This window comes from Chiloscyllium plagiosum, unplaced genomic scaffold (genome assembly GCF_037043375.1).
Source record: "Chiloscyllium plagiosum isolate Xiang-an unplaced genomic scaffold, Cpla_swu_hap1 HiC_scaffold_3, whole genome shotgun sequence".
Lineage (NCBI taxonomy): Eukaryota > Metazoa > Chordata > Chondrichthyes > Orectolobiformes > Hemiscylliidae > Chiloscyllium > Chiloscyllium plagiosum.
This window is the reverse complement of record NW_028270141.1, coordinates 84293704-84319245: the sequence shown is the minus strand read 5'-3', so window position 1 is coordinate 84319245 and position 25542 is coordinate 84293704. Positions and strand designations below refer to the sequence as shown.

Genomic DNA, 25542 nt, shown 5'->3' with positions numbered 1-25542 from the left:
TGTAGGCAGCATTATATCTTCATTATGCGACAATCTGAGAATTTTGTAAAGGTGACATGAGCCATATTTGAAGGCTACTCCTTGTCTCCTAGCAGCCATTCCTGTATGATCCAATGACCTTAGAGGGAGGCAGGAACCTGAAACTTCTCCAATAATTAAAAACCATGACAGCTCCCAGGATATCTAGCACAGAAAATGCAGCATCAGTGGGCACATATAACTTGATCATTGAGGAGTGGAAGAACCCTGGTTGAAGAACTCTGCAGGTAGGTGACCATGCACTGCAAAGCTAAGATCTGTAGCAGACGATAGTACTGTGTAGCTGGCTCCAGGTGGAGAATCCCACTCCCTGAGCTGCTTGGCTCTTCACATTATAGGGCAAGGATATGATCAATGAATGAATTAGCTTTAATTTTGCATATGCTCAGTGAGTGCAGTGAAAAGTTGCAAAAAGCTGCAATCTATAGAAAATGCATCAGGTACAGCTCAGATACTTTTGTGGGTCAAGGATTGAGAGATACCACACAGATCTCTTGGTGTTTATTGAAATAATTATCTGTTGACATAAAAATTCAGGACAGCTATAATCTTGATGGTCCTCAGGAACAAACAGTCACTCCCCAATACTTCTGGGTTCATCTCCTCATAGAGTCATAGAATCCTACAGCATGGGAATAGGCCCTTTGGCCCAAACTGGTCCATATTCCCAATGAAGGGCTTTTGCCCAAAACATTGATTTCTTGCTCCTCAGATGCTGCCTGACTTGTTGTACTTTTCCAGCACCACATTCTTGACTCATGCCAACCAAAATGTCCATTAATGCTAATCTCCTGCTGCAACCCATGATCCAGTTCAGTAATGATGGTCTGGGACACCCTTATTCTGTGTGTTTCTGAGTGCTTTGGACAATGGTATTGAAGCCTGTAACTGCAGGGGCACACCATTCTCCACCAGCTGCTTGGTGGACCTCACCTGCTGCTTTTTTTCTCTCAGGAGGCTGTGTGGCAGTCACTGCTGGTTGCTGTTCTTGCTGCACTTGCTGATGACATAGTAAATGCTGTCTCTTTTTACATTGTCTTCATAGATGAAGCAACATCACAAGGATTCCAGCCACAGTGATTTCCACGTCAGAGAGATGAGCTGATAATCTGTGGGAAAACAGCACTATTTCATTAATTGCACTCCTGAACCCTCAAATTAATCACAATGATGCCTTAAATCATGCCTCACAGTGGGGCATGGAAACTCCATAAAAAAGTCAATATCATGCCTCACTGAGGAGTTCTGAGGTATACAGTTACAACATAGAACATAAAACATTACAGCACAGTACAGGCCCTTCAGCCCTCGATATTGCACCAACCTGTGAAACTAATCTGAAGCCCATCTATGCTACACTATTTCATTTTCATCCATATGTTTATCCAATTGCCATTTAAGTGCCCTTAAAGTTGGTGAGTCTGTTGCAGGCAGTGCTTTCCATGCCCTTACTACTCTCTGAGTAAAGAAACTACCTCTGACATCTGTCCTAGAGTGATCTGAGGAAAAAAAGCTCTCACTGTCCACCCTATCTAAACCTCTGATTATCTTGCATGTCTCATGTTACGACACAGGGTAAACTCTCCTGCTTAACTTACACTAGCAACATAGAAAAGATTTATCCCACGCAGTAATCTGTGAAAATTCAAGGGGCCAAGAACTATTTAAAGTAAAAATTAACAACTTTATTTCTTAAAGTATAACAAAGAATAATTAACTGATAACTATTTACAACTCCTTCCTCTAACCTATCTTGTACACTTCCCTTCTACAATACTAGTCAAATAAAAGCCCCCGATTAAGATTTATCAAAAATTCAAGTTTTCAAAACCAGCCAGCTGTCGAATCTTCTATATGGACCTTCCGCGTCTTCTTTTCTTCTTCTTTGGGATAATGCTTCACAGGTTACTGATCAATAAAGATACCTTTAAGAGAACTATTTTTCCGGAGATTTTACATACTGGTGGCATGGCAGTTCTCCTCCCAACTGTTCATTTTTCCCAAGTCTTATACTCCCAAAGCATTGGATTGTGTCATTGGCTTTGAAGATTGTCAATATACTAAATTCAAACTGGATTGGAGTTTGGTTTCTTTTGGGGTATAATTTAAACTGATGGCCTAATTCGAATCTACTTTTGCGTCCAGGCAACCAACTACCCTATCTGCTGGACCACATGCTACATTGTATCTTGTTGAGAACATTTGGTGCTGTCAGGTAGTTCTACTAGCTTTTAACTTTCTGAAAGGTACAGTATACCCACATCTTCATTACACTCAATTAAGTCACTTCTCATCCTCTTCTCTCAAAAGAAAACAGCCTCAGGACTCTTAGCCTTTCCTCATAAGACCTTCCCTCCATACCAGGTAACATCCCAGTAAATCTCCTTTCCAAAGCTTCCACTTCCTTCCGACAATGCAGTGACCTGAACTGTATGCAATATTGTATGTGGCCGCACCAGAGTTTTGTACAACTGCAACATGACCTCATGGCTCCGAAACTCAATTCCCTCTAACAATAAAAGTGAACACACCGTATGCCTTCTTAACAACTTAATCAACCTGGGTGGCAACTTTCAGGGATCTATGTACATGGACACCAAGATCTCTCTACTCATCCATGTTACCAATTTCTGATCCAAACAACTAAATCACCCTCAATCCTATGCCTCCATATTTTGTGCAATAGCCTAACGTGGGGCACATTACCAAATGCCTTACTGAAATCCATATACATGTCAACCACTATACCCTCGTCCACCTGTTTGGTCACTTTCTCATAGAACTCAATAAGGTTTGTGAGGCACAACCTACTCTTCACAAAACTGTGTTGATTCCCTATTCAACATTCCTTTCCAGATAATTATAAATTCTATCTCTTAGGACATTTTCCAACACTTTACCCACAACTGAAGTAAGGCTCACTGGTCTATAGAGCAGTGGGAGAACAATTGAAAGTGGCATATAAATGAGGCGAGTTGTGTTAATAATAAGATGCAAAAATTTGGAATTAATTAACACATTTAATTCGCACTCCTCCACAATGCGATTGGGACTCAATCTAAAAATTCACTGTTGATGTAAAAGTGCCTCTCAGGTTTTCTCCTGCTGATTACAACTTTTCACCCGATTTAACTCAGACTATCCCAACAACTGCAGTGATTACTAACCTTCTCGAATCCTGATGGTTACTTTCCACCAGATTTGATTACAGAGACTTTTCCTCCTTCCTATTTGCTCCAGTCTACCCACAACATTCCTTGCTGCAGATTCCTGTCACGGTGTCTGTTTGGCCAGCAGCTGGGTGGAAGTAAAGGAAGAATAATGAGATCCTGCCAGACTGCCACATCTCCTATTTTGCTACAATATTTGGTTTTGGCCTTCTACACATCCTCTTCACACCCTCACACTTATCTGGACCAAAGGGTTAACTAAGTAATAATCATTAACAGAGAGTGTGCACATATGCATTTTTTTTGTGTATGGATGATGCAAATATAAATCATTTGTGGAAATATAATTTTAAATAAAATTGAGATTGGTGATCAGTTAAACGTATTGTTTAGCACATTGCATCTCAAGGAGAAAATGTAGTCTGAGCTGTTATTTAGACAGCCTCTGTTCAGTTATGGTATTTTTGAATTGTACCTTGTAATTTATGTTGTCTTCTTCCTATCAAAGTGTATCATTCACACTTACTTGCATTCAATTGCAGCTATCTCATGATCACTCATTCCACCAGCCTGCTCCTGCATTTTTGAACTATATCTTTAACCAAAAAATAACTTGCAACAGTTCCACTGGTTGTGCACTTTGTAAATTTTGAAATTGTTCTTGTATCCACATCTGAGTAATTAACATAGTAAAGAACATTTGTGGTCCTAGTACTGATACCTGGGGAACACCACTGTATGACTTCTCCCAAACTTAATGCATCCATTTACTATTACTCTTTGTTTCCTTGTTAACAGACAGGTATGTTATGTTCAAAGACTTTCATGCCATACTTAAATGAGGATACAAATCTGTATTCTTAATATTAATGTTCAAAATATATGCAGTGATCTTAACCCTGCCTGGCAAATGTAAACTTCACTTCTCTGAGTAGGTGGAAAACATACCCACCTGAAACAGATAGTTGTTTTCCTTAAATGTGAAATATTGCAGGTGGAACAGAGCTGGTGATTTTCCCTGGGGAGCTAAGTGAGGAAGTACTTGTTTCTAATCCCAGCTAGCTGAAGCTAACAGGGAAAAGAATCATGGCCAGAAACAGTCTCAAGTTGAATATAACCCTCATATTTCATTTTTAGACAGAATCAATTGTATTTTATAACTAATGTCTAAATTTGCAACAGAAAGTCAGCAATCTTAAAATTAAATATCCAGTTCTGTAAAATCTTCCATGTTACTCTTGCAAAATCATTGGGTGGAATCATATGCAATCTGAATGACAGGGACAACGTCTCCAGGGCACCAGATCCATACATCCTACATTCACGGCTGTCAACTGCCAGCCTTCCATGATCCTATCTTTGCTTGTTGTTGATGTGCTCCAAAGTACAACTCTGAAGCCTAGAAACATCCCGCAAGTTGAACCAAGGGGTGCCATGAGGATCATGAGGATCATGGAAGATTTGTTGGGGAAGGAGACTGATCAATCGAGGAATTCCTCCATCAAAGCAGAGAGAAGGGATTTGTTTAGAAAACCTTCTGATACATGGTTGGGGAGTAACAGGATGTAGGGATTGGGGGTGTGAGTGTTGAGGTTAGCAATCTTATGAACAGGGAAGATTGAACATATGAGAGACGATTGTTGGCCTAGGGGCAGGAATCAGGTTTGGTGGAATCTGGAGCTTTGGCCGGTGGAGATTGTGGTTTAGGGAGCATCTTTGGAAATCTTGTAGAGGGAGAAGGCTCAATCTATAGGGCCCTTGATCAGGCACTTGGAAGTAACTGATGTGTGTGACGACACCTACGTCCTGACTCCAACATGTTCTTGTGTTGATGCAGTTGTTGGCTTACCCAGTACTTGAGGCTATCTAGACAGCAGCAAGTAAGCTGAAAATCTGCTTGAAGGTGAGGTTTGCAGCCTCATTATCATGTTCAAAACTTGCAGCCTCAATTAGGGCTGGGAATTATTTTACTCATTCAACAACAACAATCACCTTTCTATGTTTCAGGTATGACACCAACCAGTGAAGAGTATTTCCTCAGATTCCCATTATGACCGATTTTGCTAAGGTTTCTTGATGTCAGATTCAGTCAAATGTGACCTTGATGTCAAGGGCAGTCACTCACACCTCATCCCTGCAATTCAACTCTTTCATCTATGTTTGAATTAAGTCTGTAATGAGATCAGGAGCTGAGTGGCTCTGGCAGAATCCAAATGGGACATCTGGGAGCAAATTATTGTTAAATAAAACTTGCTTGAAAGCGCTATTGGTGATGTCTTCCATCACTTTACTGATGATCAAGTTGGTCTGAAATGTAAGGAATTGCCATGTTGGATTAATCTTACTTTTTGGGGACTGATGCATCTTGGCAATTTTTCACATTGAACAGGGTACAGCTTGGTACAGCGGTGCAGCAAGTCCTGAAGCACAAATCTTTCTCACTGTTGTCAGAATACTGTCAGGGCCCATAACCTATGCAGTATTAATGGGCAGATTTGTCTTAGGAAACAAATTTATTCAATGTTTTAATCACCACCTTTTCAAAATATGCTCAAGTCTGCTTTGGCCTCTGTTTAAATCTTTCCCCATAATTTGTCAAGTCAATATTGCTCCTATTGCAAGCTGACACTGAAGATGTTTAACTTAAACTTACACAGATGTTGTGTGCAGTATTGACTAATGATTCACAGAGGTTAAATGAACATACCACTAATGTAAATGGAAGCTTTTTTAAAAATTAATTGTTATCATGGACACTTTTTTCATTTCAGAATTGAATATTTCAGGAAATAAGTACTAGATATCTTTGTCATATATAAAAATGAAATTTCTGTATTGTTGTAGATTATACTTAGATAAAACTGAGCCTTTTAACAAAGACAAAGCCTTAATGAAAATGTCATAATTCAGAGTCAACAAAAAATCGGTACAACCCTGGGTTAATTTCTATTGACAACACTGTATTCATTTTCCATTAATCGGGGCAAGATTAATTAAGCTGTATCAACTGAAATACTTTGATAGATAGATATAGGTAATTTCTCATATTTATATCGGCAACAATGGAGCTATTGATATCTGCTATTATTCATTCCACAGCTTATCATACCCTACACAATTCAAACTTGCTTGCTTTCCCCCCTGTTTAATGGGCTGTTAGGTAATGACCCAGACCTGTAACTCACTCAATTTAGTGACTGATACGACTTCAGCATGAAAAATAAATAGATGTGTATATTCAGTGCTGCAGTTGTGAATATATTAGGCATATAGTGACATTTCATTCATTTTCTCCATTAATAAGGGTTAGGGATAGTACACAAATCCCAAGTTATTTTTTCAGCAGCTAGTCTTTGACAATTTTGCCTGTTTCAATTAGTTTATGCAACTGTTGTGCACAAACATATCCCAAAGAGTAGTTTACTGCTCCCAAAGGGTACCTTACCTCCACAAATGATGCCTCAGGACTTGATCCAAGGGGGATATTATTTCCCCAGAAACTGAACTATCAGATCCTTGGATCATTTAAGGCTTGAAAGGACCACCTCTGTTATGCTGTCCTTGCAGGAACGACTGCAGATCATTGCTCAGATTTCCAATTGTTGGTTCGGGTTATGGTACCAGCAGACCTCATTACCAACAAGGCAGTTCCCAGCCAGGACCAATAGGCTTAATAAGTCATAACTTTATTTGTTTTGTTCTTAACAAAGTTGTCTCTCACTGAACCATGAATATGCAATCTACAGATTTTGCTTTACCAGCAAAACAGAAGCTTTTTACAAAGGGATGGAGATAAAACAGAATAATCCACACTAGCTACTTACAATATAAAATTAAAGATTTTAAACACAGTAAAAATAGCTCAAAAACACTACTTTATAAATTGTAAAAAAAAAAGAGCTTTCGTATAATGCCCAAAACACCCTGAAGCGGTTCTCAAAATGTCACTCCTGGTGTAGTGTAAATACCACTTGTAAAATACACTCAATACTTTCTCTGTATCTAACATCTGGTAGATGTAAGTCACTTGGGACTTGAATTTTTACGTCTCTTCCCAGAGCTATCATGCACTTGAGCTTCACTGCTCTCAGCTTCAATAACCACTTCTGAATTTTTTTGTCTGGCCTAGAATCAACATGAACTTACTTCACTCAAAGGACCTAACTCACCACATCCTTCACTTCTCAGCAGAACAGCTGTTTACAGCCATTCTGTTCCAAGATCTTGCTAGAACTAAAACACTAGAGAAAGTTAAATGTGAAACTAAAAGTTTTCACTCACCCAATACTTCCCCCAATCTTAAAAGAAATAGACTCCAGACCTCGCTGTTAAATCTTTGAGGTTGCTTCTAATCATGTGAAACTGTTAACACTGTTTCTTTCTCTGTTGCCAGACCTGCTGAATTCCTCAAGCATTTTCTATGTTTGACTCAATTTTTGTTACCTTGTCACCGTTCTTAATCCCTCCATTGCTTTTGTACTGCAAGCTGCTGATGCATCATTTTATCTTTCGTGAGTTGTAGTGTCCACCAGCTAAACATTATAGTGACAATCGCAACTGTTTTTACTCCTGCCACAAATACCACGCCATTGAATGTGATTTTAATCTTTTTCCGGCAATGCCTCTGATAAAATTAGTTTGTTTGCAACAACAATCTATTCAACCTTTCTGAGCTTCTGTTAATTATTCTTTCTCAATCGCAACCTCAAAAACCTTCTCGGTACACCTCTATTTCAGTGTATCGGTCCCTGAAACCCTCATCCATGTCTTTGTCACAACTATCCCAATGGTATCTCAGTTGAATTAACACACTGCTTTGAAAACATTAGCTCACCCGAAACTTTGCTGCCCACTACAAATCTTAAATATTTGTCTCTCATGTTTTCACTATTATTATGATCTCACCTGATGTTATTACTGGATAAGTTAGGTTTCACACTGAATCTGGTTTGGCAGATCGTTTGTTTTGGATTGTCTTTCATGAGGTGATCACTCACTAAAACCGAAGCAAACAATGTTGCTGCTTGGTGTAATGGACTTGGCCAGACCACTCAAAATATTCTGAGATCTACCTTTCCCTTTCCACGTGGGGATTTCTCTTTGCCCTAATTTCTATCCCTCATGGACTGAAACCGATTCTGGAATCCAGACTGAGTTTTATGGACCAACTCATAATCATGAGATTAGATTAGATTCCTACAGTGTGGAAACAGGCCCTTCGGCCCAACCAATCCACACCGACCCTCCTAAGAGTAACCCACCCAGACCCATTTCCCTCTACTAACACTCTGGGCAATTTAGCATGGCCATTTCACCTGACCTGCACAACTTTGGACTGTGGGAGAAAACCAGAGGAAACCCATGCAGACACAGGGAGAATGTGCAAACTCCACACAGTCGCCCAAGGCTGGAATCAAACCTGGGACCCTGGTGCTGTGAGGCAGCAGTGGTAACCACTGAGCCACCATGCCGCCCTAATCATCAGCCACTTCAGCTGCTAACCTTGCCGTTTTAACTCTCCGCTCTTCCACATGAGTTCACACTACATCCTCAGTGAGCCTACCCTCAGCCTTATCTCCAGCCTTTTAAGCTGAATTTCCTTTTTTAGTATCAGTTTCTGGAGTTCAAATGCTCACTCTTTTTCTCTCTGTTCTGCTGCTCTCTCTTTTTCCCTCACTTCTGCTTTTAATCATAACTCAAATTGTTTTATTTCTGCTGCCCTTTCCTTATGTCTCACCTTGAACTCAAGCTGCTTCATTTGTAATTGAATTTTTGCCATCTCTATAGATTCTGATGGTTTCTCCAGCAAGTTTAAATGCTGAGCTACAGCTGTAAATATCTCTCTTTTCCTCACAGAAGCCGGCAGTTCCAATTCCGGCTTCTCTGCTAGTTCCTGCAGCTTGGTCTTATTCATCTTTTGTAAAACTTCCAAAGTCACCACATCCACTTCCAGAAGTTTTTTGACAACTGCAAAAGCCTTTACTATCCCAAGCTTTGACTACCTAACCAAACCAACACCTGAAATAAAGACACTAGCACCTACTACTTGCTGTGTAAAAATCCCACAAGAAGTCCCCAGTCTGTTATTGACTAGGCTAGATAACTCAAAACATTCTCAAGCAGGCAGCCCAGACCATAACATTGCAATTTGTTTTGGTAAGTGTACATTACCCAAAATAATCTAGCTAAGTTGACTATCAGGTTTTACAACAGACAAAATTTTATTCACAAAATTACACAATGAAACACAAAGAACAGAATAAAGAACCTCGACAAAACTGAGTCTAGCCAAACTAGACTTAATTATGCTATTAGGAATATACACAACAGTTCCAATAAGCAAACTCCCTTTACAAACCAGTAAACATGGAACAAATGCTTACATGCTGAAGTTAGAAGGGCAGAAGGAGAGAGAGAGTTTAACAACCTGTTTCCACACAGCTCACTGTTGAACTCCTAACTAGTTCTGGACTGAACTGCTCAGCTAGAGAGCTGACTACTCCCCTTTCATTATACTGGTCACTTCTAAAACATGACCACTTTGGCATGAAGTCTCATCTATTTACATGTCAACAAAAAACCTCTCAAAATTCTTTTTCATCTCTATACCAAACTAGCCACCTCGGAGATAGGAGCTGTTAACGACCCCTCTGACAAAAACCAAGGACACAGTATCCTTGAGAAAAGGAATAGCTTTTAGAAAAGAATGACCAGCTTTGTGACATTGGTTTTAACATAAAACAGAAGTTTATTATGCATCAAAAAGAACGTAAAATTGAATAAGCCAAATTGTTTACATGTAACACATGCTTAATGATTTTGAAACACACAGTAGAAATAAAATCTCATTAATCTCAACAACATCTCATTTCAGTGCTTAAACACCAGTAAAAAATAGATTTTTCTCTATCCCACATAAGGTTTATCATATCTGTGATTTTAAATCCTGGTCATGAGAATACAATAGCTTCTTTCTTGATTTGTCATATAATTGATCTCAGGCTTTCTCAATGTCAAATAACCTCATCAATGTTTTAACAAAACACCTCTGGTCCGGACCTTTAAAACAAAACTCTTTAAATTATGGTAGTCTTTTTTGATCATTCTAAACTACTTATTCTTTTTCTTGAGAGCAATAATTTTACAAGTCCAGCTTCAGCAAAACACCCTGCAAATGTGTTTTTTTCAAGTTATGGGTGTTTCCCTTAAGGCCAAGAACTAATCAGGAACTTCTACCTAAAAGCATATACATCCACTATTTATGTTGTTCATTCATAAACATTCCCAAAATGAACATCACAACATTACTCTCCAGGAATTCTTCAGTCTCACTCTGTTTTTAAAAGAAATTACCATGGCTACAGAAATAATTACAAACTTATCATTAAACCCTTTCAGATGCATAGAAAACCTATAAGCCACTCGTTAAAATTCAAAAATCCAAACGTAAGAATTACATTAAACTATATAAATCACACTCCCTGCATCATACTGACCAATACTGACTTATGTTTCCCCAGTACCTTCAATTTCAAAGTCTATTCTTCATATTTAAATACACCCATGGGATCATCATAACTATTCTTGGGGAACATGGTTATCATCTTATATTAATATTGTGATGTATTTGTTATCACCTTCAGTAAATATCACTGTAGGTCTTTGGATTTACTAGTTAATATTTTCTTCAACTCTAAGGCAGCCAGTGCAGTACTTAATCTTTCAAAACAAGCTGTGTTTCAATCCAAAACCTGAGTTTATAATGCTCCTTTTTGCTGTTCTATTTTGAAAATTAACACGATCATATTGTGCAATTATTTCTGTTATTTCTACTCATACTTTTTTATTAGCTATTTCTTGTTAGTTACATTGTTTCGTCAAACTACACTGGATATATTCAATAACAAATTCAATTTTCCAGTGTGTTGTTACCTTACTCCCAATCTATAAATTGAAATAGAACATAGAACATATAACAGTACAGCACAGTTCGGGCCCCTCGGCCCTTGATGTGCCAACATTTTATTCTACTCGAAGACCAGATTAACCTACATTCCCTTCATTGTACTATCTTCCATGTGCCTATCCAAGAGTCACTTAAACTTCCCTAATGTATCTGACTCTACTACCACTGCTGGCAGTGCATTCCACGCACCCACCACTATCTGTGCAAAGAACCTACCGCTGACATCTCCCCTCAACTTTCCTCCAAACACCTTAAAATCATGCTCCCTCACGATAGCCATTTCTGCCCTGGGAAAAAGTGTCTGGCTATCCACTCTATCTATACCTCTCATCATCTTGTACACCTCTAACAAGTCACCTCTCATCCTTTTTCGCTTTAATGAGAAAAGCCCTAGCTCCCTCAAATTTTCTTCATAGGACATGACCTCCAGTCCAGGAAGGATCCTGGTAAATCTCTTTTGTACTGTCTGTAAAGCTTCCACATCCTTCCTGGAATGAGGCAACCAGAACGGAACACAAGATTCCAAGTGTGGTCTGACCTGGGCTCTATAGAGCTGCAGCATAACTGCTTGGCTCATAAACACAATCCCCCTGTTAATGAAAGCCACACACCATATGCCTTCTTGAAAACCCAATTAACTTGGGTGGCAACTTTGAGGGATCTATAGACATAGACTCCAAGGTCCCTCTGTTTCTCCACACTGCCAAGAATCCTGCCTTTAACCTGAATTCTTCATTCAAATTCGACCTTCCAAAGTGAATGACTTCACACTTTTCCAGGTTGAACTCCACCTGCCACTTATCAGCCCAGTTCTGTATCCTGTCAATATCCCGCTGCAACCTACAACAGCCTTCCCCACTTCACCAACCTTCGTGTCATCGGCAAACCAACTAACCCACCCTTCCACTTTCTCATCCAATTTATTTATAAAAATCACAAAGAGCAGAGGTCCCAGAACTGATCCCTGTGGAACACCACTGGTCATCGAGCTCCAGGCTGAATACTTTACATCTACCATCACCTTCGGTCTTCTATGGACCAGCCAATTCTGCATCCAGACAGCCAAATGTCCCTGTGTCCCATGCCTCCTTACTTTCTGAATGAGCCTACCATGGGAACTTTATAAAATACCTTGCTTAAATCCATGTACACCACATCCACTGGTGTACATTTATCAATGTGTTTCGTTACATCCTTAAATAAATCAATAAGATTTGTGAGGCATGTCCTGCACCTCACAAAGCCATGCTGACTACCTCTAATCAAATTATGCTTTTCTAAATAATCAGAAATCCTGTCTCTCTGAACCCTCTCTAATACTTTACCCACTACACACATGAGACTGACTGGTCTGTAATTCTCAGGATTATCCCTATTCCCTTTCTTGAACAAGGGAATAACATTTGCCCCCCTCCAATCATCTGGCACTGCTCCAGAGGACAGTGAGGATGCAAAGATCATTGCTAAAGGTGCAGCAATCTCTTCCCTCACTTCCTGTAGTAACCTAGGGTATATCCCATCTGGCCCAGAGGATTTATCTGTCCTTATGATTTGTAAAATTTTCAGAGATCCTCCTTCTTAATATCAACCTGTTTGAGCATATCAGTCTGTTTCACGTTGTCCTCAGAAATGTCAAGGTTCCTCTCAGTAATGAATACTGAAGCAAAATGTTCATTAAGGACCTCTTGTACCTCCTCTTGTTCACCCTTCCCCTTGTGAATCCTGTAGATTCGATCAGAGACATCCTTGATCCTTACACCCGGGAAGCAACACATGATCTGGATGTCTCCAGGTGAATCTCCTGTCTGTTCCTCTCACGATTGAACCTCCTATCACTATCACTCTTCTACTCTCCCCCCTTCCCTTCTGAGCCCCAGAGCCAGGCCATAAAGCTGGCTGCTGTGGCTTTCCCCGCCACAAACAGTATCCAAAACGGTATACTTATTATTGAGGGGAATGGCCACAGGGAATCCCTGCACTGTCTGCCTATTCCCTTTCCCTCTCCTGACAGTCACCCAGCTACCTTGATCCTGCCACTTAGATGTGACTATCTCTTTATAATTCCTCTCTATCACCCCTTCAGCCTCCTGAATGATCTGAAGTTCATCCAGCTCCAACTCCAGTTCCTTTACACAGTCTGTGAAGAGCTGCAGTTGGGTGCACTTCTCGCAGGCGAAGTCTATAGAGACACCAGTGGTGACCCTTACCTTCCACATCCTGCAAGAGGAGCATGCAACTGCCTGAGCCTCTGTCCCCTCTGCTCTAAATTGCATGGACGACTTGGACTGAAGGGTCTGTTTCCGTGCTGTACATCTCCACGACTCTATGACTCTAAATACATAAACAAAGAAAGGGTAATGGAAGAAAATACTTTTGAATGCATGAGGTAACATTACAAAAGGATCACGGTGCAAGACAAAAACAATCTGAAAAAATATATGAAGCAAAGTATTATAAGCACTTCCCTAGAAATATAATGTTAATCTAAAGTTCTAGAGGTTTTTGTTTAGCTTTCAGTAGTCTCGTTTACGAATTTAGCATCGTGGGACTGGAGGTTAGGGCAGTTGAATGTTCCTCCTGCAAATTGTGGGAGGTAAGGGACACCTGTAGTGTTCCTGCTGACTGCATCTGTGGGAAGTGCACCCAACTTTAGCTCCTCCAAAACCACGTTAGGGAACTGAAGCTGAAGCTGGATGAACTTCGGATCATTCGGGAGGTGGAGGGGGTTATTGAGAGTAGTCACACCTTAGGTACAAGAAAAAGGCAGGTGGGTTGCAGTCAGGGGATGGAAAGGGAACCGACAGGCAGTGCAGGAATCCCCTGTAGCCGTTCCCCTCAACAACAAGTGTACTGTTTTGGATACTGTTGGGGGGTGGTGGGGTGGGGTGGGGGGATGACTTACCAGAGGTAAGCCATGGGGTACAGGTCTCTGCCACAGAGTCTGTCCCTGTTGCTCAGAAAGGAAGGGGGAGATGAACAGAGCACTGGGACTCCATAGTTAGGGGGGATAGATAGGAGGTTCTGTGGGAATGAGAGAGACTCACGGTTGGTGTGCTGCCCCCCAGATGCCAGGGTTCGTGATGTCTCAGATCGTGTTTTCAGGATCCTTGAGGGGGAGGGAGAGCATCCCCAAATCACAGTCCACATCAGCACCAATGACATAGGTAGGAAAATGTATGAGCATTTAAGGCAGAAATACAGGGAGCTCGGGTAGAAGCTTACTGCTGGAACAAACAGAGTTATTATCTCTGGTTAGTTGCCCGTGCCACGTGCCAGCGAGGCGAGGAATAGGGAGAGAGAGGAGTTGAACACGTGGTTACAGTGATGGTGCAGGAGGGAGGGTATCAGATACCTGGATAATTAGAGCTCTTTCTGGGGAAGGTGGGACCTCTACAAATGGGATGGTCTACACCTGAACCGGTGGGGTACCTACATCCGGGGTGGTGTTGTGGGGGGTGATATTTGCTAATGCTGTTTGGGAGGGTTTAAACTAGTTAAGCAGGGGAATGGGAACCTAAATTGGAGTTCAAGTATATAGGAGGTTGAGAGTAGTGAGGTCAGAAATATGGTTTCAAGATTGCGAGAGGGCGCTGTCAAGCAAGAAGTTGGTTTGAAGTGTGCCGACTTTAACGCCAGGAGCATCCGGAATAAGGTGAGTGAACGTGCAGCATGGGTTGGTGCCTGGGACTTTGATGTTGTGGCCATTTCAGAGACATGGATAGAGCAGGGACAGGAATGGTTGTTGCAGGTTCTGGGATTTAGATGTTTCAGTAAGAACAGAGAAGATGTTAAAAGAGAGAGGGTGTGACATTGTTGGTCAAGGATAATATTACGGCTGCAGAAAGGATGTTTTAGGACTCGTCTACTGAAATAGTATGGGCTGATGTTAGAAACAGGAAAGGAGAGATCACCCTGTTGGGAGTTTTCTATAGGCCTCTGAATAGTTCCAGAGATGTAAAGGAAAGGATTGCAAAGCTAATATTGGATACGACCGAGCGTAACGCGGCAGTTGTTATGGGGACTTAACTTTCCAAATATTGACTGGAAATACTATAGTTCAAGCACTTCAGATGGGTCAGTTTTTGTCCAATGTGTGCAGGGGTGTTTCCTGACACAGTGTGTAGACAGGCCACCAAGGGGCGAGTCCCCATTAGATTTGATACTGAGTAATGAACCTCGCCAGGTGTTAGATTTGAAGGTAGGTGTGCACTTTGGTGAGAGTGACCACAATTTGGTTATGTTTACTTTAGTGATGGAAAGGGATAGGATTATATACCGCAGGGCAAGAGTTATAGATGGGGGAAAGGCAATTATGATGCAATTAGGCAAGATTTAAGATGCATAAAATGGGGACGGAAACTGCAGGGGATGGGCACAATTGAAAGGTGGACCTTATTCAAGAAAAGGCTACTGCATATTCTTGATAATTATGTACTTGTCAGGCAGGGAGGAAATTGTCGAGCGAGGGAGCCATGGTTTACTAAAGAAGTTGAAGTTCTTGTCAAGAGGAAAAAGAAGACTTATTTTAGGGTGAGATGTGAAGGCTCAGTTAAGGCGCTTGAGAGTTACAAGTTAGCCAGGAAAGACCTAAAGAGAGAGCTAACAAGAGCCAGGAGGGAACCTGAGAAGTCATTGGTAGATAGGATCAAGGAAAACCCTAAGGCTTTCCATCAGTATATCAGGAATAAAAGAATGACTGGAGTAAGATCAGGGCCAATCAAGGATAGTAGTGGGAAGATGTGCATGGAATCAGAGGAGATGGGGGAAGCACTAAACGTAGTTTTCGTCAGTATTTACACATGAAAAAGACAATGTTGTTGAGGAGAATACTGAGATAAAGGCTACTAGACTGGATGAGATTGAGGTTCACAAAGAAAGTTTCGCAATTCTGGAAAGTATAAAAATAGAGCAGTCCCATGGGCCTTTTGGGATTTACCCTAGGATTCTCTGGGAAGCCAGGGAAGCCTTTGGCTTTGATCTTTATGTCATCATGATCTACAGTAATAGTACACGAAGACTGAAGGATAGCAAATGTTGTTCCCTTGTTCAAGGAGAGGAGTAGAGACAGCGTTGGTGATTATAGACCTGTGAGCCTTTCTTCAGCTGTGGGTAAAGTTTTGAAAAGGGTGTAAGAGATACAATTTATAATAATCTGGAAAGGAACAATTTGATTAGGGATAGTCAACACGATTTTGTGAAGGGTGGGACGTGCTTCACAAACATTTATTGAGTTCTTTGAGAAAGTGACCAAACAGGTGGATGAGGGTAAAACAGTTGATGTGGTGTATATGGATTTCAGTAAGACATTTGATAAAGTTCCCCACAGTAGGCTAAAAATGTGCACGAAAAATGTGGAGGCATGGACTGAGGGTGATTTAGCAGTTTGGATCAGAAATTAGCTAGCTGAAAGAAGACAGGGTGGTGGTTGATGGAAATGCTCATCCTGGAGTTCAGTTACTAGTGGTGTACCACAAGGATCTATTTTGGGGCCACTGCTGTTTGTCATTTTTACAAATGATCTAGATATTGATTGAAGGATGGGTTAGTAAATTTATGAATTACACTAAAGTTTGTAGAGTTGTGAATAGTGCTAAAGGATGTTGTGGTTAACAGAGGGACATAGATAAGCTGCAGAGCCTGGCTGAGAATGGCAAGTGGAGTTTAATGCAGAAAAGTGTAAGGTGATTCACTTTGTAAGGAGCAACAGGAATAAGAAGTACTGGGCTAATGGTAAGATTCTTGGTAGTGTAGATGAACAGAGAGATCTTGGTGTCCATGTACATAGATCCCTGAAAGTGACCACCCAGGTTGATCGGGTTGTTCAGAAGGCATACGGTGTGTTAGCTTTCATTATTAGAGAGATTGAATTTTGGAGCTATGAGGTCATGCTGCAGCTGTACAAAACTCTGGTGCAGCCGCACTGGGAGTATTGCATATAGTTCTGGTCACTGCATGAGAGGAAGAGTGTGGAAGTTTTGGAAAGGGTTCAGAAGAGATTTCCTAGGATGTGCTGGGTATGGAGGGAAGGTCTTATGTGGAAATGCTGAGGAACTCGAGGCTGATTTTGTTAGAAGGAGATTGAGAGGTGACTTAATTTAGACAAATGAGATAATCAGATAATTAGATAGGGTGGACAGTGAGAGCCTTTTTCCTCAGATGGTGATGGCTAGAACGAGGGGACATAGCTTTAAATTGAGGGGTGATAAATATAGCACAGATATCAGAGGTAGTTTCTTTACTCAAAGAATAGAAGGGGCGTGTAACAGCCTGCCTTCAACAGTAGTAGACTTGCAGACTTTAAGGGCATTTAAATGGATTGACATTTGGATGAAAATGGAATAATGTAGGTTAGATGGGCTTCAGATTGGTTTCACAGTTCGGTGCAACATTGAGGGTCAAAGGGTCAGTACTGCGCTGTAATGATCTGTGTTCTATGTTCTATAGTTCACTGACCACATGGTGGACATGCCTGGTGTTGTGATAACAGGTTTGAAATAAAATTAGTTTAGCTCATGCCTGGTAGCTAGATTGACATAGGAACTAGCGCATATTCTCTCTAAATACTCACATTCCAGCTTGAAGTTCCTCAATCAGCATATCACACACCCAATCAAGGAGGCTGCAGGACTAGATCTGGTTCCTTAATACATTGCGTTTATGGCAAACGTATGGGTTGGAAAAAGTGGCATCTTTAAAATATATGGGTATGCAATGAGGGACATAAATATGGAATTTAAAAGTATTGAGAGGAAGTAATAAGATTAGGCAGGTGAAGTGGAAATGAGAACACAAGGATTTCCAGCCAAAGGACAAAAAAGGGAGCGAGCAGGAATTTTTAAGTACGTCAATTCAAAAAGGAGAGTCCAAAAGTGTGGATCTCTGAGAGAGGAAGTGAAAGGATGACTGTGGTATTCCTCAGTGTTTGTCTCCATTTTCTAGGAGAATGTGAAAATAACACCGTAATGGCAATAACACTGTAATAGTTAGGAGCTATCCTTGAGAAGGAAACTATTAAAAATGTCAATACGATTAGATGAGGAAGAGCGTGATGTACTGGCTATGATAGAAAACAATACTAAAGACCTTCAAAATGAATGCCTAACAGGATTATTTATGCCAACAGAATTCAATAAGTCTTGAAACTGGAAATGAGGCTGGCATCAAACAAACAAACTGTGGAAAGAAAATTTCAGAAGTCCTGTGTACTTCCATAAACAGCAATTTCACCAAAGGACTATCAGTGGATAAACATTACACACTTATTCAAATAATGAAAAACTGAGTTTGGAAATCAGATGGAAGTATTTTGATGAACTGGGTTAATCCCTTTGTTTATCTACAATGTCACAGCAAAAGATAAAGGAAAGTATACACCAAATGGTATGACTGAACAGTAGAGGAACAGAGACATTCTGGGAATGCAGATATGTAGCTTTTTAAACATGTTAGAAATAATACGTAGGCAAATGGGGCCTTCAATTTAAAAATGAGGAAATGATGTTCAATTTGTATTAGACCTTAGTTAGAGCATTGCTGACAGTTCTTGGTAACCTATTATGGCCATGGAAAGGTTACACTGAAGATTCAATAGAAAGCATTAATTAGAAAAAAAGTAAGGGACTGACTGACCTTTTGAATTGAGTGAGGATCATATTTAATACTGTAGGTTGACTTTCAAATAGAAATTAATTGTGTTGTGCTCCTGATGTTATATCATGTATCCTAATCAAGAAGCTCATCTATAAGGTATTGCAATAAGTAAAGAAACAAAAAGCCAACTTGTTGAAAATTCTAGTAGGTGCATGAGAAACTGTTAAACAGTAAGGTAATTTGGCTCATATTACAATGAATATTACTAGCTTCTGCAGAACCCATTTAACTTAGAATATAATCTGAAAGTATGTCATAGATGTAGCTTTTTAAATTAGTTTGTGGAGCATTCAAATGCTCAAACCATTTAAATAATTACAATAATTTTATTTGCATTTTATTTTTAGAACATAATATTCCTAAAGATGGGTTAGGCAACATATTTTAGGCTTCATTGGAAATAAAATTATGTGAATGGCTTCCCAAATATCCCTCCATTACTTGCATATAACCTAATCATGATGGTAATGGCACTCAACTCTAATGGCTCTTCCCAAAATGAAAGGGTATTTGTCAAGTGCTTATATTACACATGGTACACCCTTAATTGGGGTCTGTTACACATTGGTCCATTTCTAAACAAAAGGCTCAGAAGTCATGTTGAACTCATTACACAAAGAGCTGAACAGATAAGCCATTTATCCCTTAACAAGTGCTCTGCAATTCAGTGAGATTGTGGCTGATCTATGATCTAATTCCATATATCCATGTTTTTCCAATATTCTTTTATACCTTACACTTAAAACAGCTTTGAAACTTTCAATTGTTTATTTGTGGTATGAAGTTTCAAACTTTTTCCACCATTGTTGAAGTGTTTTCTAATTTCACTAAGTTTTCTGTCTCTATCTCTCTCTCTCTCTCTGCCTCTCTACTTCCTTAAGTATACTGGAAAGTAGATTATTGGGCCCTAGGAATTTAATGGCCTTCACATCAACTTTCCCAACCCTAATCCCTAATAATACTGAATTCATTCAGTTCCTCCTTATCACAAGACCCTGTGCTCCCCAACATTTTTGGAACGTTATATGTGTCCTCCTTTATGAAGACAGAATTAAAATATGTATTTAATGATCTCTTTGTTCTTCGTAATAACTTCCCTTAGAGAAGGGGAGCATGCAGTTATTAGATTGCTGCTGTGATTAAGGTCCAATAGCTAAAGTAATAGAGTCAATATCTGTTTATATATTCATCAGGCACAGATGTGATGGACCAGACTGCACATGACAGAGGTTAACCTGTCCACGGAGGCGGTCAGATGCTCTCTTACCATACGTGGCATGGTACAACAGCATTATATAGTCCTCCAACCTTGCAGTCAGTTTGACTTCTGACAAACCTCTCTCCACCGTTCTCGTGTCTGTTTGTGCACTTGTATGAAGTTGTTATTGCTGACACCATGGTTCCATCCCCTGCCTAAAACTTACCCTCCAGCAATCCTCTGGGTGACAATGACCTTGAGCATTTCTTGCTTGATAATCCAAGGTGGCATGGCAGTGGTGTGCTCCTGACTCTAATCAAGCTAACATATCCACCGAGGTGTCAGTATCTGGGCTGGTGGAGGGTGCAAGAGGCACTCTTGCCAATGCATCCTCTGTGGGATCTGTGACTTCTTCCTTAAAGGTGAGGAGAAATTGTCTTGCAGGGATGTCTCCTTAACGGCAAAGATTGTGAGGATTTACTTGTTCCTGGTAGAGACAATAAAAAGAATGAGTTGCAGAATGGTAAAAGAAATGTGGGCATGTTAAAGAATACATTCATGATATTGGTAATGGGTGTGCAATGGAAGTCAGTTAGCTCAGTTGGTTGGATGGCTAGTTTGCAATGCAGATTTCTTCCATCAATGCAGATCTAATGCATATACCAGCTGAGGTCACTGTGAAGGCCTTGCCTTCTCACTCATCTCCCTTGCCTGAGCTGTGGTGACCCTCAGGTTAAACCACCACCAATTCATCACTATAAGAGAGCAACCCTATAGTCTACAGAGTCTACAGTGATTTACCAATGGGTGAACAGCACAGTAATGGACACTGGTTCTTACCTGGGGGGTGGGCTAAGATAAAAGGTAGGGAGGAGGGACTTGGGGGAGGGGCGTCGGAAATGTGATAGGTGGAAAGAGGTCAAGGTGAGGGTGATAGGTCAGACTGGGGTGAGGGCGGAGAGGTCGGGAAGAAGATCTTATGCCCGAAACGTCGATTCTCCTGTTCCCTGGATGCTGCCTGACCTGCTGCGCTTTTCCAGCAACACATTTCCAGCACTGGTTCTTACCTGGTCATCAGGTCATGGAGGTTTCAGCATCACAATGTGCGCAGTTGCAGTTCCCTCAAGGAAGGAATTATATCTCCCCTCAGGGTGAGAAGACAAGTGTCAGACACCCTATTCCCTCTTTTGGCTCCTTCCACACTCTTTTGGGCTGCTTTATCCTGGAATGAGACAAAGAGAGAGAGATTGAGTGAGATGGAAGTGCCCGGCACAGCTGCTAGTGTTGGTGCAGTGGGAGAAAGGTGATATGGTGCCTTGAGTGAGCGAGTACTTCATGCAGTCTGCCTGAGTGGTTCATTGTCTGGGGATGCTGGGTTGCACAATAGTGGGTGCAAGAAGATGCTGCATTGCAATACTGAGAGTGATAGACCATGAGACTTGATGGGAGGTGGATGCAGTTACAGAGATAGAGATAGTGTGAGGTTGAGTAAGCAGAAGAAGCTGATGGAACTAAGCTTATAGAGTGGAGAAGGTCATTGACCTTCTTGCAGCATTATTGGGCGATCCTCCAGACCATTGACATCACACTGACTCCAGTGAAAATTCTGGATTAGGTTGGCAGGGTCTGATAGCAAGGAGTCCTTTGCCAGTCCTGAGGGAAGGTTATCATTCTCCTGTACACCACCCTGTCCATCAGGACCTCTATGTTCCTATCGGCAAAGTCTGGAACCAACTTGCCTTTGTCCACAATCTCCAGGGAAATTCATAGGGAGCCAGATAGGCAGCTTGTAATGAAAGATGCTAAACCTGACAAACAACTGTGTTTTACAAATGGCATGGGTTCCAGATATCCACTGTTGTGAAGTAAGACAGTATGAGCAGAACACCATAGAGGTATAGTGCAAGGGTAATGAGGTGAGTTTTGGAGATTGACATAAAAATCTTGTTAAGATTGCTTAGAGAAACCTTTCATGAAACTCGTAAAATTGACCAATTTCTGGTAAAATTCAGTCCAGGGTGTAATGTTAAAGAGATTGTTATGATTATATTGCATATATATATATATAGCAAGGAATATATATATATATATATATATATATATATATATATTCCTTGCTATATATATATATATGCAATATAATCATAACACTCTCTTTAACATTACACCCTGGACCGAATTTTTACCAGAAATTGGTCAATTTTGTGAGTTTCATGAAAGGTTCCTCTTAGCAAATCTTAACAAGATTTTTATGTCAATCTCCAAAACTCACCTCACTACCCTTGCACTATACCTCTATGGTGTTCTGCTCATACTGTTTTATATTTTTTATATATATATATGCAAAAAACACTAATTTAGCCTAAGAATCTGGTCAAATTTCAATACAATCTTACAAACCGAGTTTATGTATTAATGTTATCCCTGCCAAGCAGGGGATGTCCTCTCAGCTTCTGTATGGGTTTGCTTTATCAACATGCAACAAAGTCAAGCAATTCCCTCATGTACTTCACGAAACGTCCATCATCCCACCCTCCGACTAAAAAAATCTGCAGGAACCCTTCCTGATCTGACCTAAAGGCAGAGAAAATACAACATATGGATTTCCCCTGCGGGTTGTGGAGATGAGCTTCAGACAGTGTTATAGTGTATGCAAATTACAGGCTGGCATTCAGTGAAAAATGACACATTTCCCTGATTCAGTTAGTGCAAAAATATTACGCATAAATTTTCAGCTTTTTTTTACAAGTTTGCATTTTCCACACTGCTGAAAGCAAGACAATCACATCTGTTATTTAATTTCTTCTTCTTCCTAATCATTGTTTGGTGGGGACAAGAATAAGCCCATATTTGAAAAGATGAAATTGTCCCTACAATGAGAATTGTGATTAATTTCTTGCCGAATCCAATTACTCAAAGAAGTCTAAGAAATTTTAATTTTTTTCTTTATAGCGGCCTAGCCTGAATGTGCCATCCATGTCACAGTTCACTAAATTATAGATAACATTGCAAATTGCAAAGCTGTGGAACTGAATTTGATATCTAATTATTACTATTCGACTCTGCCTTTGGGACAGTCATCACTATCTGAGAAATGAATCTACAAAGTGCTCTAATATAACTAGAATTGGAAGATTAAGAATGAGAAAAACGACACCATCAATTCACAAATTCCCGTACATCTGATGGAACCATCAGCAGAATTGGACAGGCTGGTAAAATAATTGCAGTAAAAGACTACTTGCAGACTGTTTATATAATTCTCACATACTAGACCTTACTGTAAAAAAGTCATTGTTGTTTTTAATCCACCCACAACAAATGGTCCATATCAACATAGGTAAGAAAACTTTTCAAACTACTGATCAGCTTTCCCATTGACATATGTGACAAAAAAATTAAGGGCCACTGTATTTCAATAAATCTAACTAATCCCATTAGTTTCATTATTTCTGTCCCAAGGCAAATTCTAAGATAGATGAATGGGAGTTAACCAGTACGTATGATTTGAAGGCTATGAAATGAAATATCAGTGAACATAATTTATTGATCATAAATGATTAAAAGTTAAAATTCTTTAGCCATATGTGACTCTATCATTGTTGATATGCTTCATTCAAATTAAATATTCAAATGTTGGCATTTTTTTCAATTGTCATATTTTAGATCAGTTTTGCTTGACATCATCACTGATCATTTTTATTTTTGAGGTATTTAGATGTTGATCAGAAAAACAAGAATAATAATGAGGAACTTAGAATATGACAGTGTCAAGTATTAAACATAAATCTCCAATTAGGCATTAGATGAAATTTTTCTTGTTTTGAATTGCTTCAATCTTTCGTGGAATGTGAGGATCTTTGTTAAGCTGATGCTGGAGGTTCACCACTAACTTATCTTTTTTGTATGTATAAATGAGTCATGACAATTCATTTGATTGATGTCCCTTCCATTGAATTCAAAACCTGTTCCCTCCATCACTTCACATTGTGGTTCATTATGTACAATTTACAGAAGGTGGATCAACCCATATTATTACTTTGACAAGAGCTCCCTCCCTTATAGCCAGGCAGAACAAGAGCAGAAAGCTCAACTATCTTCAAGTTCTGCTTCATGTCAACATCATCCTGGTGTGACATATATTCTGTTCCTTCATTGCCTTAGTGGTAATCTCACTGGACTAGAAATCAGAGACCCAGAAAATGATTTGGGGAAATGTTTTCAAATCCTACCATGGCAGGTTGCAACATTTGAATTCAAATTTAAAATATCTGAAATCAATTGCAACCACATAATCATTATTAATTGTCGTTTCCAGAGTGTACTGGAAAATTGAAAATATATAACATTTGGCTGTGAAATGGATACCTGAGTTTTGGTTGCTATTTTGACAATAATTTGAATCTAACCAATCAGTTTAAATTATGCCCCAGGATATTAAAACCCAATAATTTATTGTTTGGGCCAACATTAATCGAATGAGACAATCCGATGTTGGAGATATACAAATGGAGAGAGCGCAACTGCCATCGAGAGACCCCCAAGAAATTAGGAAACACTCTTTATCAAAGGTATCTTTTCATATGAAGCATGTTCACAGCAAAAGGAAAGATGATGATCCAGGGAGATCTTCACCTGGAAGAAGAAAAACACTGAAACTGACAGCAGCTATGTGGTTTTGAAATTAAGTTGATGTAATTTTAATAAGTGTCTTATTGGAACAGCATGTTGTTATAGAGTTAGAGGCAGATAGTAAGCAGTTAAGAGAAAGGGGGCTTAGAGTTGTGAATAGCTTTTGTCTAATGTTCACTTCTGGAATTAAAAAAATAAATTGATGTTCTTTTCTTTAAGCAGTGAAATTTGAGAGTTCTCTGTCACTTATATTTTAACAGATTACTAGGTGAGGTGAACTTTTCTCGTGTTTGGTTTAATTAACAGAGGGGTTCACTTTCATGTCGTAACAGTTTGGGGATTTGGATCCGAGATTTGGATAGATTTGGATAGGTTTAGACAGATCTAGTCTGAGATTTGGACAGATTTGAACAGATTTGGGATACAAAAGGTCCCAGCAGATTTAAACAATTAGTGTCCTAGATCTTCAAATAAAACTAGATCAAACAATTAGTTTAATTTTGGTTACTTCTGGTCGGTAAAATTAAAAATGTGGAAAATGGCTCTTAAGATTGCTAAGGAGGTTCTGGGGTTTGAAGATGCTTCCCGAATTTGTTAGAATTAGCAAATAGGTTAGAATTGGGTTTAAGCAGGGACAGAAGGAAAGTTGAAAATGTAATGGAATTGGTCAAACACATAGGTGTATCAGAGAAACAGACAAGTGCAGTAGAGTTAGACAAACTTGAATTGCAATTGAGGCAAATGGTGTTTGAAGATAACGAAAGAGAGAGAGAGAGAATAAAGAGAATGAGAGAGAGAATTTGAACTTCAGAAATTGCGAATTAGTCAGGAAAGTTAAGATAACAGGTTAGAGAAGGGAGAGGGATGTATACAAATATGTTAAAACA

General features: G+C 39.8%; 1 long non-coding RNA gene across 1 annotated transcript; it reads right to left on the bottom strand.

Moving 5' to 3' along the window:
- Positions 1 to 21236, bottom strand: LOC122548651 (uncharacterized). The gene is made up of 4 exons (XR_006311291.2): positions 21091 to 21236; positions 20250 to 20510; positions 3207 to 3336; positions 1 to 1148 (listed from the first exon to the last, which is right to left on the bottom strand). It is a non-coding gene; the product is annotated as an uncharacterized LOC122548651 (long non-coding RNA).
- Between the last annotated feature and the right edge of the window lie 4306 nt (positions 21237 to 25542).